Source organism: Capsicum annuum, chromosome 11 (genome assembly GCF_002878395.1).
Source record: "Capsicum annuum cultivar UCD-10X-F1 chromosome 11, UCD10Xv1.1, whole genome shotgun sequence".
Taxonomy (NCBI): Eukaryota; Viridiplantae; Streptophyta; class Magnoliopsida; order Solanales; family Solanaceae; genus Capsicum; species Capsicum annuum.
The window spans coordinates 126710917-126726444 of record NC_061121.1 but is presented as its reverse complement, the minus strand read 5'-3'; positions in this window follow the sequence as shown (position 1 = coordinate 126726444).

Here is a 15528-nt window from a genome sequence, read left to right as displayed (position 1 = left end):
TCTAAGAGGTGCATGTATGATCTTATTTGGGTCAAAGACACTAGTTTTGAGACCCCAAGTCTCCAGTCAATTTCAGTAGTATGGGAATTTCAAGATGTGTTCCCTAAAGATCTTCCCAGAATTCCTCCCAAAAAGGAAATTGAGTTTGGAATAGATCTCTTTCCAGATACCCAACCTATCTATATTACTCTCTACACAATGGCTCTTGCTGAGCTAAAAGCATTGAAAGAACATTTAAAAGATATCTTATATAAGGGATCCATCAGGCCTAGTATTTCCCTATAGGGAGCTTAAGTCCTTATACGTAAGAAAGATGGTTCTCTCAGAATGTGCATTGATTACTGTTATTTGAGCAAAGTCACAATCAAGAAAAAATACCCACTCCCCAGGATTTATGAATTGTTCAACCAACTTCAAGGTTCCAGTCATTTCTCTAACATAGACCTCAGATCCAACTATAATCGGCTCAGACTCAAAGAATGTGACATTTTGAATACATCCTTCATAACTTTCTGTAACATCCCAAATATGGTACCCAGAATGCTACACAGTGCTCATGACCATGAAGGACCATAAGCTAACCCATGACTGATAACTGTACTTGAACACTGCAAAATACTATATAACGCAGAAATAGAAGACTGAAATATGCCCTAATGTTAAAAACTGATAAACATCTGATAAAACCATATCTGAATAATGTGGTACGACAATACCAAAACTGAAATAATGTCTGAAAATATCTAGTCTGAAAACACTATATTCTTAAAGCCTATAAACTGTCTAAATAAGGAGTTGATGGGAAATGTCCCCAACTAACTCCAACTACTGAAATAAACTATTTAATAAAGAAACACGGTAATGATCATGTCCTCTAAGGATGAGGACTCACTGCTAACTCTGACGACTGAAACTGGAATGCTACTGATGCTCTAGAGCTCGTGCTTCTTAACCTATGGTATAAAATACCATACTGCAAATGCATCAGTATGATTGAATGTACTGGTATGCAAGTGAGGTAGGCAAAATGTAAAGGGTTCAAATGCATGAACAATGCTAACTAACTGTATAACATAAACGTGAGAATACATGCATGAATAAGTGTTTGTGACTGAATTCGTGATGGCACTAATTACTGATTCTGGTTACTAATAACACGAGTCACTGATAACTAATATAATTGATACTGAGCGACTATATCTAACAGTCAAGGTTCCACTGGAACTAACTGAGTTTCATATTTTTCTACGATAACTGTATCTGACTGTCCTAAACTTTGAAGAACTATCTGAGTTCTATTACTGAGACTGAGTCTAAAACTGTAATTATGGGAACTATTCATCTAACCGACATTCCCCTAATACGCCATTATGGCTGAGTTGGAGTCAAATCTATAACCCTAATTATAAGGGTGTCAATACTGCGCCATTGGTAAGACAAACTGTGAGTGACCCTCATATACCAAGTTACTCTAATGAGAATGGTGGGACCCTCATATAACAGGTTAAGCCACCTTATCTACCCTTATATAACAGGTTATGATGTCTCAACCTATGCTGGATACATAGTTCTGGAGCAAAAAGATTTCTTCTAAGAATCGCACCCTCTAATAATAGGTGATTTCCCATCCTTTGGTTCACTCGGTGCTAACTACTACTCCCATCTGAATAGACACTGAACATAATTAACTGAACTGAACTGGACTGAGTTCATAGAGTTTCATTGATTGATAGAATACTACTAAGATTATTGAATTATTGAGCTTTCTGAGATTTATTGGGATTACTGAGTTTACTGAATTTTTCTGAGTCACATGACTGGCTGAATTCTACTGAACATGGCTTAACTAAGGATATTCTGAAAACATCACACTAGCTCTAGGAACACAACTTAATTGTCAGGTAAAAGTACACCCAAGACTCGATAGAAGGAAACTGTCAAGGCGTGACATTCATAAATACGTGACCTACATCAACAATCCATAAAAAACAAGTTGAGGATTTTATAAAGTACATGGTTATCACAAATTTATACATGAATAGGATTGCATGTAAACATGGTACAATTTCATAAGGCTAATTCATGAGCAATCCAACAAACATTTACAAGGCATATTTACAGCATAGGAGTTCTTTAAACATAGGGGTAAAACATGAATCCATCACTTAAGCCACAATTGAACTATATTACGTGATTTCTAGTCTTCTAGCCATTTTATCCAATACCTTACATGAAAAACTTAGGAAATAGGTATAATCATCAATTAACACATTATAAACCACTTAATTCATGGATTTAAACACATATACTAACATAATTTTATAAAAAGACATTAAGATTCCAACTTGGGAACCATACAACTACAATCACATAAACATAATCAACCATCAACATAATATTCATAATACATAATTAAAAACTTGATTTTAGGGCTTCATGGATGAAAGAAAACAATGAATGAACACTATGCATACCCGAGCTAAAGAATTTGGTAGGATTGATGAAGAGTTCTTGTGATTTGGTCCTTGATTTTGGGAGCTAGTGTTCTTGTTCTTGAGTAGATTTGATTTTAATTTGAGAGACTAATGCAAAAGTTACCAAATAATGCACACTTATGGTTAAATCCCGTGATTGGGTGAACTTGAAGTCATGGGAAAAGATCAAACGGCCCCTACGATTTAATAGCGTAAAAACTAGAAAATTCTAGATATTCATCCTTGGCGAGATGCACCACTATCGTGCCAAACCACTGGAACTAGACAATTGGGAATATGTATGGGGGCATAACGTGGAGCTATCACGTTGCCCTTTGTTTTTGACCTGGAAGTTTGGCGCATCGCGGAGACATCACGGAGATTCACTAGAAAAAGGACAATTTGAATTTAGGAGCCCTCTGTGATGCGGTGTAATCATAGAGTCCTACTAGAATTGACAAACATCATTTTAGCTTATGAAACGATGCACCACTAGCCAAAATGATGGTGTTTTACGACTGAAACTTTAAATTACTATAACTTCATGTTCAGAGGTGTATGGAGCATGTCTTGGGGTAGTTTTAGATTTTTCGAATGAGGATTGGGTCACATTTGGATTTTTATTCTAGAAGCTCGGCGCGAAATTAACATGTCACAGTAGGTATATCGATGAGCCCTTTATCGCATCGCGGTGGCCTTCCAATCCACATTCTAGTTTTGGATTTAAGTTCCTGAGGGGCAGTTACTTTTTTTTTCATTGACCCAATTCATAAAAACATAAATTAAAACATTGATTAGGGCACTATTTGCCAGTATTCTCCAATTTCCTCTAAAAAACAAACTCTAATCATCCACCAAGTTCATCAATTTCATTCTTTTCTCTTCAAGGAAACCAAGAATTCAAGTTCCCTAATCCAAAAATTTTCAAGAAAACTATCAATATTGTGTTTCATTTCAATGTTAAGGGTTTGAGGTATGTGTGATGTTAATCCATTGGCCAATTTACACCCATGAAGTTCAAGAATCCATTTTAGTGTTTTAAATTATGAATTGTATATGTTTTTGGTGAATTATCTCTATGAAGCTCTAACAAATTTTAATTATAAATTATGTTTACAATAGTTTTCGATGGAATGAGCCCTTACATGTTTATATGATGAAATTTTTATGTTGAATCCCTAATTCATGGTTTTAGTTTTGTAATAATATTATTTTCACATGATTTACCCATTCCCATGTTTATGTTCATAACTCTGATATGTTTGATGAAATGCCTAAGTGTTGGATTTTGAACAATGATCCCCTACTATGGTTTCAAAGCTTTTATATGTCTGTATTGTTATTTCCATTTAATTCTGGAGGGTTATGAATACCCGATACTTACTTGTGTATATAAATTTAGTATCTACAATATGATTTCAGATAAACTATGAGCATTTTCTTCCAGTCAAGTAATTTATGATCAGTTGTTTATTTAGTTAAGTTTAGTTCTATTAATAATTTGTTTTTTCAAATAGGTGTAAAACTTAGCTCTGAGTGAACGTAGGGATGGCGTCTCCGCCAATAGTTATGCATGAGCACTTATCTCCCCCATTAGTTAGGGATGAAACATTGGTAGCAGTCCATAAGTTGTAGACCTACGGCACTACTGTAGACTTTAAGGGGTCCCCCTTCAGTTAGGCAAGACACCCTAGTCCTTCGGGACATCAGATTAGTGGATCCACACGGCCAACTCTAGTGACTGTGGCATCGTACTGACACCCTTCTAACTGGGGTTACAGGTTGGCCCCAATAATAGATTTGGGGCATGTTGGTCATAGCTAGCTCCTACAGTCATACTACGATATTTAGTATAGTTTTAGTTCAGGTTTGCTTGACCAAAGCATACAGATTCTCTACTATTTAATTATCATATATTAGTTTTTTAGCTTACAGATTATCTCAGAAATAATATATGCATGGCCATGCATTCTCAAATTTTATAGCTCTTATGCATTTTGCTTTGCTATTTCATGCATGCATACTAAGTTATCTCACGATATTTAGTTAGTTATTATCTTAAGCTATTAAGTCAGTGAGCATCTCATGCATAGTTAACATGTGCATTTTAGCCTAACCTTATCCCATATTCCAATATATTGAAAGTACTAACCGTATACTTTTCTTCACGCTATGATGTCTTATATCATAGGTTCAAATACACAATTTCCTTACTGCGCTTAGACAGTTTAGCTTATCAGCAACAGCAGTCGTAGTGATTCCTCATCTATCGAGGATATGATTATTTCATCTCATTTTATCTTAGTAGTTTAGTATTTCTATTTAGTCGAAGTTAGTTGGGGGTTTGCCCTATCAATTCCACAGTTAGTCATTTAGAGACTGTTCAGACAATCAGACAGTCAGTTAGATGGTTATTCATTTACTAGAACTTTCAGTAGTATAAGTTTTTAAAATTTAATAGTTATACTTTCAGTATTCAAATTTGCATCACTATTTTTCTTAGTATATCTTCCGCATATGTTGCCACTAGTACGTGACAAAAATTGCTATCAGAGACTAACTTTTCAAAGGGTCCTAGGGAGTTTGAAAAGTCACATTGAGTAGATTCTTTTGCATGGGTGTGAAGCATACTACAAGAAATTTTAGGAAAAGATTCCCTTCATTCAGTGTTTATGTTATGCGAATTAGCATACACTATTTTTAAAATTCTTTTTTTGACTCATTCTTTCTTTCATTTACCGATAATGCCTACCAAAAGAAACAACAAAATAAGAAATGGAAATCACCCTGCACCTCCGCTTATTTAGAAAGATTCCCTAAACGAGCACGTCTCTCATGCTTAGTTCAGAGCTACAGCCACTACCTTAGATTATGCAGTAGCTACTCAAAATAATCAGGTGGATATCTCCCCAGCAAATCCAGTGGCAAATGCAGCTGCAGCTACGATTCAAGATTTCACCTGAAAGAATCTTTATTTATTTTAGGGATCCAAGTTTTAGAAGGATCCGTAGGAGTTTCTTGATAGTGTTCAAAAGATGACTGATATCATGGGAGTCGCTTCAATTGAGAGTGTAGAGTTAGCTGCTTACCAGTTGCAGGATTTGGGTCACACTTGTTATAAGTAGTGGAAAAGTAATAGGGGTGATGAGGTAGGGATTGTAGATTGGGAAGAGTTTTCTACAGCCTTTTTAGATAGGTTTATTACATTAGAGTTGATGGAATATAAGGTGCTGGAGTTTATTAATTAGAAGCAGGGTAATATGAGTGTAAAGGAATACTCTCTTCAATTTACTCAGTTTGCGAGGTATGTTACTTCGATGGTGGCTCACAATAGGTCTAGAATGAGTAAGTTTGTTTCTGGTGTAGCTAATAGTATGGTCAAGGAGTGTAGGACTTCTATATTGATTAAGGAGATGAACATATCTAGGCTCATAGTCTATGCTCACCAGATTAAGGAATAGAAACTTAAGGAGAGAGAGGGAAAGATTAAGAGGGCCAGAATAAGTAGATTTACTTTTTCTCTACCAAAGTCATAGGATGGTAACCGTTTTTAGTTCCATCAGAATTTTTCTACCCCAGCTCCATCTTCAGCTAGTTCTCTAGTACCAAAGTTCAGGAATGACAGTCGAGATACGGTGCTTATATCTAAGCCCCAAGGTAGAGTGAACTATGGTCGTACTAATCCATTATATGAGACGTGTGGAAATAATCATCAAGGTATGTGTAGATCTATATTGATGTGTGTTTTAGATGTGGTAAGACAGGCCACAGGATGAGGGAGTGTCCTGTAAGTATGTGGAAGGTAGAAATTATCGCCAGCAGGGTCAGACTAACTCTTCAGCAGTGCCTGTAGATCATCCGACTCAGCAGGGTGCTATATCCATTGCCACTAAAGGATAGCACCAGAATAGGATATGTGTTCTTTTGTCATGACGGGATCTGGAAAGTTCTCCTAATATGGTTAAGAGTACGTCACAGGTCTTTCACCTTTATTTTTATGCTTTATTAGGCCCCAAAGCTTCACTCTCCTTTGTAACCTACTATATAGCAGTTGATTTTGGTATTAGTCCTGAATCTTTAGTAGAACCTTTCTTAGTGTCTTCTTCAGTAGGAGTCTCTATTATATCCATGCAGGTATACAGGGACTGTTCGATCACAATATCCCATAAAGTAACCAAAGTTGACCTTGTGAAGTTAGAGATAACTGATTTTAATATCATTCATGGTATTGATTGGCTCCACACATGTCATTCCTTAGTTAATTATAGAAATAGAGTTGTTCATTTACAGTTTCCAAATGATCCAGTTATTGAATGGAGGGGTAGTACTTCAGTACTTCGCGAGCAAATTTTTCATATCTTAAGGCAAGAAAAATAATATCTAAAAGATGCATGTACGATCTTGTATGGGTCAAAGACACTAGATTTGAGACCCCAAGTCTTGAGTTAATTTTAGTAGTATGGGAATTTTCAGATATGTTCCCTAAAGATCTAAAAATTCCTCCCAAAAGGGAAATTGACTTCAAAATAGATCTCTTTCCAGCTACCCAGCCTATCTCTATTACTCTCTCTATAGAATGGCTCCAGCTGAGCTAAAAGCATTGAAAGAACATTTGAAAGATGTATTAGATAAGGGATCCATCAGGCCTAGTGTTTCCCCTTTGGGAGCTCAAGTCCTTTTTGTGCGTAAGAAAGATGGTTCTCTCAGAATATCCATTGATTACCATCAGTTGAACAAAGTTACAATCAAGAATAAATACCCGTTCCCCAGGATGTATGACTTGTTCGACTAACTTTAAGGTGCCAGTTATTTCTCTAACATAGATCTCAGATCCAGCTATCATCGGCTTAGAGTAAAAAAATATGACATTTTGAAGACATCCTAACTTATTGTAACACCCCAAATATGGTACCCAGAATGCTACACAGTGATCATGACCCTGAATGACCACAAGCTAACCCATGACTAATATCTATACCTGAACACTGCATAAAATACTATATAAATAGAAAAATAGTAGGTTGAAACATGCCATAAGGTTCAAAACTGATAAACATATGATAAAACCATATCTGAATAATGTTGTATGACAATACCAAAACTAAATATTATTTGAAAACATATAGTCTGAATACACTATAGTCTGAAAGCCTATACACTGTCTAAATAAGGAGTTGATGGGAAATGTCCCCAACTAACTCCAACTACTAAAATAAACTAAGTAATGAAGAAACAAGGTAATGTTTATGTCCTCGAAGGATGAGGACCACTGCTAACTCTGACGGCTGAAACTGGAATGCTACTAATACTCTGAAGCTCATGCTTATAAACATATGGTATAAAACACCATAGTGCAACTATGTCAGCACAATTGAATATACTGGTATGCGAGAGAGGTAGGTAAAATGCAAAAGATTCATATGCATGAACAATGCTAACTTACTACATAACATAAAAATAAGAATACATGCATAAATAAGTGATTGTGACTGAATACGTGATGGTACTTACTACTAAGTCTGATTACTGATAACACGAGTCACTGATAACTGATGTAACTGATACTGAGCGACTGTATCTGACAATCTATGTTCTGATAAAACTAACTGAGTTTTGTACTATTCTTAGTTAACTGTATCTGACGGTCCTAAAATCTGAAGAACTATCTGAGTTCTATTACTGAGATTGAGTCTAGAACTGTAACTGTGGGAAGTAGACATCTAACTGACATTCCCCTAATACTCCATTATTGGTGATTTAGGGTCCAATCTATAACCCTAAATGGATGGGTGTTAATACCATGCCTCTGGAAAGGATAAACTATGACTGACCCTCATCTAATAGGTTACTCTAACAAGAACGGTGGGACCCTTATATAACAGGTTAGTCCACCTTATCTTCCCTCATATAATAGGTTATGATGTCTCAACCTATGTTGGCTACGTAGTTTTGGAGCGTAAAGATTGCTTATAAGAATCACACCCTTTAATAATAGGTGAGTTTCCATCCTTGGGCGCACTAGGTGCTAACTTCTACTCCTATCTAAATAGACACTAAACATGATTAACTAAACTGAACTGGGCTGAGTTCATGGATTTTCTTTGATTGATAGAATACTACTTAGATTACTAAATTACTAAGCTTTCTGAGATTTACTGGGATTACTGAGTTATTGAAATTTTCTAAGTCACATGACCGGTTGAATTCTACCAAACATGGCTTGATTGAGGATATCGTGAAAACATCACACTAGCTCAAGGCACAAAACATAATTTTTGGGTACAAGTACACCTAGGACTCGATAGAAGGAAACAATCAAAGCATGGCATTCTTGAATACATGACCAATATCAACAATCCATAATACAATAAGTTAGGGATTTCATGAAGTACATGGTTGTCACAAACTTATACATGACTAGGATTGCATGTAAACATGGTACAATTTAAAAAGGCTATTTCAATAGCAATCCAACAAACATTTACAAGGCACATTTATAGCATGGGAGTTCTTTGAACATAAGGGTAAAACATGAATCCATCATTTAAGTTATAATTGAACTAAATTTAATGATTTCTAGTCTTCTAGGCATTGTATCAAATACCTTTCATGCACCACTTAGGTCATAGGTATAATCATCAATTAACACATTATAAACCACTCAATTCATGGATTTAGACTCATATACTAAAATTATTTCATAAAAAGACATTAAGATTCCAACTTGGGAACCATACAACAACAATCACATATACATTATCAATCAACAAAATAATATTCATAATACATAATTAAAAACATGATTTTGGGGCTTTATGAATGAAAGGAATCCACGAATAAATATCATGCATACTGAGTGACTGAATTCAGAAGGATTGATGGAGAGTTCTTGTGATTTGGCCCTTGAATTTGAGAGCTAGGGTTCTTGTTCTTGAGTAGAGCTGATTTTAATTTGAGAGACTAATGCAAAAGTGACAAATAATGCACTCTTAGGGTTTAATCCTGCAATTGGGTGCTATTGAAGTCATGGGAAATCACCAAATGGCCTATGAGATTTAATATCGCAAAAACTAGATAATTTTTTATATTCATCCTTGGCACGATGCACCACAATCGCACCAAGCCACTGGAACTGGACAATTGCGAATTTTCATGGAGGTGGGATACGGAGCTATCTCGTTGCCCTTTGTTTTCAACCTGGAAGTTTGGCGTGACATGGAGACATTGCAGAGTTTCACAAAAAAAGGACAATTGGGATTTAGTAGCCCTCCACAATGCGGTGTAATTACAGAGTCTTACTGGAAACTAAAAAATGCTATTTTGTCTTTTAGCGCTATGTGCCACTAGCTGAAATAACGGTGTTTTATGACTAAACATTTAAATTGTCATAACTTCATATTTAGAGGTGTAAGGAGCATGTCTTGGGGAAGTTTTGAATTTTTTGGATGAGGATTGGGTCGTGTTTAGATTTTGATTCCAGAACCTCAGTGCGATATTAGCCCGTCACAATGGATTTATCGATGATCCCTTTATTGCATCGTGGTGGCCATCCAATCCACATTCTAGGTGCGGATTTAATTTCTTGAGGGGCAATTACATCTTTTCCCATTGACCCAAATAATAAAAACATGAATTAAAACATCGATTAGGGCATTATTTGCCTATATTCTCCAATTTCCTCTAAAAAAACCTCTAATCATCCACCAACTTCATCAATTTCATTCTTTTCTCTCCATGGAAATCAAGACTTCAAGTTCCCTAATCCAAGAATTTTCAAGAAAACTATCAAGATTGTGTTTTTTCTCAATCTTAAAGGTTTGAGGTATGTCTGATGTTCATCCATGGGTCCTTTACACCCATCAAGTCCAAGAATACATTTTAATGTTTTAAATTATTAATTGTACATGTTTATGGTGAATTATCTCCATGAAGCTCTAACAAATTTTAATTAGAAATTATGTTTACAAGTGTTTTTTGATGGAATGAGCCCTTACATGTTTATAATATAAAATTTATATTTTGAATCCCTAATTCATGGTTTTAGTTTTGTAATTATATTATTATCACATGATTTACCCATTCCCCTGTTTAAGTTCATGACTCTTATATGTTTGATTAAATGCCTAAGTGTTGGATTTTGAACAATGATCCCCTACTATGGTTTCAAAGTTTTTATATGTCTGTATTGTTATTTTCATTCAATGCTGGAGGGTTATGAATACCCGATATTTATTTGTTTACATAAATTCAGTATCTAAAGAATGATTTAAGATAAACTATGAGAATTGTCATTTAGTCAAGTTAATTCTGATCAGTTGTTTGTTTAGTTAAGTTTAGTTCAGTTGATAATCAGTGTTTTCAAATAGGAGTAAAACTTAGCTTCTAGTTAACATAGGGATGGGATCTCTAACGTCAGTTATGCATGGGCACTTATCTCTCCCATTAGTTAGGCATAAGACATTAGTAGCAATCCATAAGTTTCATACCTACGGCGCCACTGTAGACTTTAAGGGGTTCCCCGTCAGTTAGGCATGACACCCTAGTCCTTCGGGACATCAGATTAGTGGATCCACATAGCCAATATTAGTAACGGTGGCACGGTACTCACACCCTTCTAACTAGGGTTACAGGTTGGACCCTAGTAATAGATTTGGCGCATGTCAGTTATAGCTAGCTCCCACAGTCTCACTACAACATTCAGTATAGTTTTAGTTCAGGTTTGCTTGACCAAAGCATACAGATTCTATACTATTCAATTACCAAATTTTTGTTTTTTAGCTTACAGATTATCTTAGAAATAATATATGCATGGTTATGTAATCTTAAATTTTATAGTTCTTATGCATTTTCCTCAGCTATTTCATGCATGCCTACTAAGTTATTTCATTATATTTAGTTAGTCATTATCTCAAGATATTAAGTCAGTCATTATCTTATGCATAGTTAACCCATGCATTTTAGCCTAACCTTATCTCATATGCCAACACATTCAAAGTATTAACTGCATACTTTTCTTCACGCTATGATGTCTTATAACATAGGTTCAGATGCACAATTTCATAACTGCACTTAAATAGTTTATCTTATCAGCAGCAGCGGTCGTGGTGAATCCTCATCTATTGAGGATATGATATTTTCATATCATTTTATCTCAGTAGTTTAGTATTTCCATTTAGTCAAAGTTAGTTGGGGGTTTGCCCCATCAATTGCACAGTCAGTTAGTTAGAAACTTTTCAGACAATCGGACAGTCAGTTAGTTGGTTATTCATTAACCAGACCTTTAAGTATTATAAGTGGTTTAAATTTGACAGTTATACTTTTAGCATTCGGATTTGGATCACTATGTTTCTTAGTATATCTTCAGCATATGTTGTCACTAGTACCTAATAAAATTTGTTGTTAGAGACTAACTTTTCAGAGGGTCCTAGGGAGTTTGAAAAGTCGCATTGAGTAGATTCTTGTGCATAGGTGTGAAGCATACTACAAGATATTTTAGAAAAAGTTCCCTTCATTCAGTGTTTATGTTGTGTGAATAAGTATAAGTTATATTTAAAATTCTTTTTCTAACTCATTCTTTCTTTCATTTATAGATAATGCCTCCCAAAAGAAACAACGAAAAAATAAATGGAAATCAACCTGTACCCTTGTTTATTCATTAAGATTCCCTAAATGAGTATGTCTCTGATGCTGAGTTTAGAGCTACATTTACTACCTTATATCATTCAGTAGCTACTCAGAATAATAAGTAGGCTATCTCCCCAGCAAATCCAGTGGAAAATGCAGCTGCAGCTAGGAATCAAGATTTCACCCTATTGAATCTCCCTTTGTTTTAGGGATCCAAGTTTGAGGAGGATCCACAATAGTTTCTTGATATGCTTCAGAAGGTGACTGATATCATGGGTGTCGCTTCAAGTAAGAGTGCAGAGTTAGTTGTTTACTAGTTGCACGATGTGGCTCACATGTGGAATAAGTAGTAAAAAGGTGATAGGGGTAATGAGTAGGGCCTGTAGAGTGGGAGAAGTTTTCTATAGCCTGTTTAGATAGATTTTTTACTTTAGATTTAATGGAATATAAGGTGCTGTAGTTTATTAATTTGAATTATGTTAATATTAGTGTGAAGGAATACTCGCTTCAATTTACTCAGTTGGCGAGGTATGCTCCTTCGATGGTGGATGATGATAGGTCCAGAATGAGTAAGTTTGTTTTTGGTGTAGCCGATAGTTTTGTCAAGGAATGCAGGATTGCTATATTTATTAAGGAGATGAACATATCTGGGCTTATAGTTTGTGCTCTACATATTGAGGAATAGAAACTTAAGGAGAGAGAAAGGAAGATTAAGAGGGCCAAAATAGGTAGCTTTAATTTTTCTCAGCCAAAGTCAGAGGGTGGTAACCATTCTTAGTTCCATCAAAAGTTTTCTACCCCAGCTCCATCTTCAGCAAGTGCTCTAGTACCAAAGTCCTAGAATGACAGTCAAGATAAGGTACTAGTATCTAATCCCCAAAGTAGTATGAACAGTGGTCGTACCAATCCACTCTATGGGATGTTTTGAAATAATCATCAGGGTGTGTATGTAGAGCTAGTAGTGATAAGTGTTTTGGATGTGGTAAGATAGGACACAAGATGAGAGAGTGTCCGATAAGTATGTGGAAGAGTATAAATGATCGCCGACAGGGTCAGACTAGCTCTTCAGTAGTGCCTGTAGATCATCCAACTCAGCAGGGTCTATATCTAGTTCCACTAGTAGATAGCACCAGAATAGGCTGTGTGTACTTCAGTCCCAAAAGGATTTGGAAAGTTCTCCTAATGTGGTTACGGGTACGTTACATGTCTTTCACCTTCATGTTTATGCTTTATTATACCCCAAAGCTCCGCTCTCTTTTGTGACCCCCTATATAGCAGTTGATTTTGGTATTAGTCCTGCATCTTTAGTAGAACCTCTCTCAGTGTCTACTTCAATAGGAGACTTTTATTATATTCAGGCAGGTATACAGGGATTGTTCGAGCACAATATCCCAGAAAGTCACCTAAGTTGACCTTTTGAAGTTAGAGATGACTGATTTTGGTGTCATTCTTGGTATTGATTGGCTCCACACATGTCATGCCTTAGTTAATTACAGAAATAGAGCCATTCAGTTTCAGTTTCCTAATGAACCAGTTATTGAATGGAGGGGTAGTACTTCAGCGCTTAGCGCATAAATTGTGTCATATCTTAAGGCAAGAAAAATTATATCTAAGGGGTGTATGTACGATCTTGTTCGAGTCAAAGACTCTAGTTTTAAGACCCCAAGTCTGAAAATAGTAGGCTGAAACATGCCATGAGGTTCAAAACTGATAAACATCAGATAAAACCATATTCGAATAATGTTGTATGATAATACCAAAACATAAAAAATATTTGAAAACATCTAGTCTGAAAGCCTTTAAATTGTATGAATAAGGAGTTGATGGAAATGTCCCCAACTAACTCCAACTACTGAAATAAAATAAGTAATGAAGAAATAAGGTAATGATCATGTCCTCGAAGGATGAGGACTCACTTCTAACTTTGACAGCTGAAACTTGAATGCTACTGATGCTCTGGATCTTGTGCTTCTTAACCTATGGTATAAAACTCCATAGCGTAAATGCATCAGTAAAATTAAAAGTATTGGTATTCAAGTGAGGTAGGATGAATGCAAAGGGTTCAAATACATGAACAATGCTAACTGACCGTATTACATGAACATAAGAATACATGCATGAATAAGTGACTGTGACTGAATTTATGATGGTACTTACTACTGAGTCTGATTACTGATGACATGAGTCACTGATAAATAATATAACTGAGACTGAGTGACTGTATCTGACGGTCTAGGTTCTGATGGAACTAACTGAGTTCTTTACTATTCTGAGTTTACAGTATCTAACAGTTCTGAAATTTGAAGAGCTATTTGAGCTCTATTTTATTGAGACTGAAACTGTAACTGTGGGAAGTAGTCATCTAACAGACATTTCCCTAATACGCCATTATGGCTGAGTTGGAGTCAAATTTGTAAACCTACTTGGAAGGGTGTCAAAGCGCGCCACTAGTAAGGATAAATTATGAGTGACCCTCATATAATAGGTTACTCTATCAAGAATGGTGGGACCCTCATATAATAGGTTAAGCCACCTCATCTATGCACATATAATAGGTTATGATGTCTCAACCTATGTTGGCTACATATTTCTGGAGTGCAAAGATTGCTTTTAAGAATCATGTAATCTAATAACAGGTGAGTTCCCTTCCTTGGACTCACACGGTGCTAACTCCTACTCCTATCTGAATAGACACTGAACATGATTAACTGAACCGAACTGGACTGAGTTCGTGGAGTTTCTTTGACTGATGGAATACTACTGAGATTATTGCATTGCTGAGCTATCTGTGATTTACTGGGATTACTGAGTTTACTGAATTTTCTTGAGTCACATGACTGGATGAATTTTGCTCAACATGGCTTGACTGAGGATACCATGAAAACATCATACTAGCTCTAGGCACACAACATAATTGTCGGGTACAAGTACCCCCAGGACTCAATAGAAGGAAACTATCAAGGAGTGACATGCTTGAATACATGACCAACATCAACAATCCATAATACAATAAGTTGGGGACTTCATGAAGTACATGGTTATCACAAACTTATACATGAATAGGAATGCATTTAAACATGGTACAATTTCAAAAGGCTAATTCATGAGCAATCTAACAAACATTTACAAGGCACATTTATAGAATGGCAGTTCTTTGAACATAAGGGTAAAATATGAATCCAGTACTTAAGTCACAAATATACTATATTACATAATTTCTATCTTCTAGGCATTTTATCAAACATCTTACATGCACCACTTAGGGCATAGGTATAATCATCACTTAACACATTATAAACCACTCAATTCATTGATTTAAACTCATATACTAACGTAATTTCATAAAAACACATTAAGATTCCAACTTGGGAGCCATACAACAACAATCACATAAACATAATCAACCCACAATGTAATATTCATAATACAT